Here is a 4543-nt window from a genome sequence, read left to right as displayed (position 1 = left end):
TTTTTATGAAAAACTTTTGCACTTTTTGTGAAAAATGTTCGAACTTTTAGAAAAAAATTATTTAAAGTCCAAAGTGCATTTGATTGTAGTAACTAGTTTTGAAAATGTCATCACTACTTAATACAGAATTCTTCGTAGAATTAACGAAAAGAACTCTTTCGGTATATTAATTCGTACTCTGCTTTTAAGGTATTTTAAAGAAAAACATGTATATACGGCCGTAAGTTCGGCCAGGCCGAAGCTTATGTACCCTCCGCCATGGATTGCGTAGAAACTTCAAATGAAGACTGTCAACCACAATCGAATTACTTGGGTTGCGGTAACACTCGCTGATGGCAAGGTGTCTTAAAACTTCCTAACACCGTCTTCTAAATTACAAGGTAGCCCATACGTAGTATATATTAAACTATAAAAGGCCGATTAAATACGTATATAATTAAGTTTAAAGTTTCTATAGAAATAAAATTTTGACAAAATAAAATTTTCTATAGAAGTAAAATTTGGAAAAAATATTCTATGGAAATAAAATTTGGAAAAAATTTTCTATAGAATTAAAATTTGGAAAAACTTTTCTATAGAAATGAAATTTTGACAAAATTTTCTATAGAAATAAAATTTTGACAAAATTTTCTATAGAACAAAAATTTTGACAAAATTTTCTATAGAAATAAAATTTTTACAAAATTTTCTATAGAACAAAAATTTTGACAAAATTTTCTATAGAAATAAAATTTTGACAACATTTGCTATAGAAATAAAATTTTGACAACATTTTCTATAGAACAACAATTTTGAAAAAATTGTCTATAGAAATAAAATTTTGACAAAATTTTCTATCGAAATAAATACTTGGTAGATTATTTTTCGATCGAGTGGATCGGCTATATATAACTATAGACCGATATGGACAATTTTGGCATGGTTATTAGCGGCCATACACCACGTTCCAAATTTCAACCGGATCGGGTGAATTTTGCTTGTCCAAGAGGCTTCGGAGATAGGATCTGGGGAACGGTTTATATGGGGGCCATACATAATTATGGACCTATATGGACCAATATTTGCATGGTTGTGGGAGACCATATACAAACACCACGTACCAAATTTCAGGTTCCAGGAGCCTCTTAGAGGCTCCACAAGCCAAATCTGCGGATCGGTTTATATGGGGGGCTATATATTATTATGGACCTATGTAGATCAATTTTTGCATGATTGTGGGAGACCATATGCAAACAATTTTTGCATGTTTGTTAGAGACCATATACTACCAATAAGTACCAAATTTCAGCCGGATCGGATAAAATTTGCTTCTCTTAGAGGCTCCGCAAGCCAAATCTGAGGATCGGTTTATATGGGGGCTATATATAATTAAGGACCCATGTGGACCAATTTTTGCATGATTGTGGGAGACCATATGCAAACACCATGTACCAAATTTCAACCGGATCGGATAAATTTTACTCCTCCAAGAGGCTCCGCAAGCCAAATCTGAGCGTCGGTTTATAAGGGGGCTATACGTAAAAGTGGTCCGATATGGCCCATTTTCAATACCATCCGACCGACATCTATAACAACTACTTGTGTCAAGTTTCAAGTCGATAGCTTGTTTCGTTCGGAAGTTAGCGTGATTTCAACAGACGGACGGACGGACATGCTTAGTTCGACTCAGAATTTCACCACGACCCAGGATATATATACTTTATGGGGTCTTAGAGCAATATTTCGATGTGTTACAAACGGAATGACCTCCACCATCCTATGGTGGGAGGGTATAAAAAAAAATGTTCCTCGCAGTGATTTCTGTTTTTCTCGATTACATTGGAGGAAATTCCTCTAAAATACCTCTCCAACGATCATAGGGTACTTAGTAAAATTCGTCAAAAATTGGTACTAAACCGCACTAACTTTGATGAAAAAGTGAAATTCTGTAAATGTATGTTTATATGGGGGCTATATCTAACTCTGATCCGATTTCAACACACTTGAAGATATTATTAAATGTACTTGTTGTGCAAAATTGGAAGGAAATCAGAGTAAAATCATGGCATCTGGGGCCATATAAGTGCATATCGGGCATATGATATATATGGGGGCTATATCTAAATCTGAACCGATTTCAACCAAACTCAGTATGCGTAGCTGGAATATCAATTCTACTGCCTGTGAAAAATTTCAATTCAATCGAAGTGATACTTTGGTCTCTGAGTGAAAATTGGGTCACCGGGCTGACCTGTAGGCGTTGCAATTTGGTCACCTCGGGTGTATGAAATTTTTGTTTTAGCATATCGGGCGATAGATATATGGGAGCTATTTAAATCTGAACTGATTTCCACCAAAGTTAGCACACTTGACTATATTACTAATTAGACTCCTCGTGAAATTTAGACTCCTCCAAAATTATAAGTTCTTAATCATGTTATATTATTTGTCTCCATAAAAATTAATTTCTTTCACTGTACACATAACAATAGCAACAATATTCACAGGCAGCAGCAGGAGCCGCAGCAGCAACATCATGCCAAGAAATAGTTCGTCGTAATAATAATAGCCAAAATGACAACAACACGAAAATTCACAAAATCTATTGAATGTGATGTTGTATTGCAGTCATTCGATTCCGCTTGCCCGTTTCCTGATGGTGGGGTTGATCGAATGGTGCGACTATGCCGAACGCCTGGGTATACGATGCTGCGCATGCGCACCATTCAAATCAATAAATTTGTTTAAGTGCAACTGTGAAAACGAAAAGAAAACAATTCCCAATTCAATCTTCGCCATTTTTGCCAGCGTCAATAGAGAGCGTTCCTTTGCTAAATTCTGACAGCAATGTGGAGCTACCAATATTGCGGAAGAACAGAAGCAGGACTATTGCACATAGCTGATGGGAGTTTTTTTGTCGCTTTTGTTTTTTTATTTAAAGTTATTTTCGAGTTGAAGCTGGTGCATTGCAGATAGATTGGCAATGGCCCATTATGCACAATTTTATAGTACATGAAAAAATTCGTGATTGGGAAATGATTTACAGAAAATGTAATGATTTTCAAATGTTGAAAGAATATTGAATTTTTAGTTAAATAATATGAGTGAAACAAAAGCGAAGGGGGATTTATTTGGGAAAGGCCGAAGGAGTACACAGAAAAAACAGAAAACTATTTTATAGCGAAAAATGAACTAAATTATGCTCCACCGTTTGAGATCTCGACAAAGTGTTGTTAAAACTAGGAAAATTTAATACTCTGGTGTACTTTTTAACTATATCTTTCAAGTCAACTCTCATAGCAGAAAAATTGAACTAAAAGTTAATAAAAAACAAGTATATACGGCCGTAAGTTCGGCCAGGCCGAAACTTATGTACCCTCCACCATGGATTGCGTAGAAACTTCAAATGAAGACTGTCATCCACAATCGAATTACTTGGGTTGCGGTAAAACTTGCCGATGGCAAGGTATCTTAAAGCTTCCTAACACCGTAATATATACCACACAGTCCATACGTTGTATATATTAAACTAAAAAAGGCAGATTAAATACGTATATAATTAAGTTTACAGCTTCTATAGAACTAAATTTTGACAACATTTTCTATAAAAGTAAAATTTGGGAAAAAATTTCTATAGAAATAAAATTTGGAAAAAATTTTCTATAGAAATAAAATTTTGAAAAAATTTTCTATTTAAATACAATTTTGGCAAAATTTTCTATAGAAATAAAATTTTGACAAAATTTTCTATAGGAATAAAATTTTGACAAAATTTTCTATAGAAATACAATTTTGACAAAATCTTCTATAGAAATAAAATTTTGACAAAATTTTCTATAGAAATAAAATTTTGACAAAATCTTCTATAGAAATAAAATTTTGACAAAATTTTCTATAGAAATAAAATTTTGACAAAAATTTCTATAGAAATAAAAATTTGGTAGATTATTTTTGGCTCGAGTGGCAACCATGATTATGAACCGAATAAAATTTTAACAAAATTTTGTATAGAAATAAAATTTTGACAAAATTTTCTATAGAAATAAAATTTTGACAAAATTGTCTATAGAAATAAAATTTTAACAAAATTTTCTATAATAATAAAATTTTGAAAAAATTTTCTATAGAAATAAAATTTTAGTAGATTATTTTTGGCTCGAGTGGCAACCATGATTAATAACCGATATGGACCAATTTTTGTGTGATTGGGGATCGGCTATATATAACTCCTCCAAGAGGCTCCGGAGGACAAATCTGGGGATCGATTTATATGAGGCCTATATATAATTATGGACCGATATGGACCAATTCTTGCATGGTTTTTAGAGACCTAAACTAACACCACGTACCAAATTTCAACCGGATCAGATGAATTTTGCTTCTCTAAGAGGCTACGGAGGTCAAATCTGGGGATCGGCTTATATGGGGGCTATATATAATTATGGACCGATATGGACCAATTTTGGCATGGTTGTTAGAGACCATATACTAACACCACGTACCAAATTTCAATCGGATCGGATAACTTTTGCTCATCTAAGAGGCTCCGGAAGTCAAATCTGGG

The sequence above is a fragment of the Haematobia irritans genome, chromosome 2 (assembly GCF_050003625.1).
Source record: "Haematobia irritans isolate KBUSLIRL chromosome 2, ASM5000362v1, whole genome shotgun sequence".
Classification (NCBI taxonomy): Eukaryota; Metazoa; Arthropoda; class Insecta; order Diptera; family Muscidae; genus Haematobia; species Haematobia irritans.
This window is presented reverse-complemented; position numbering follows the sequence as displayed.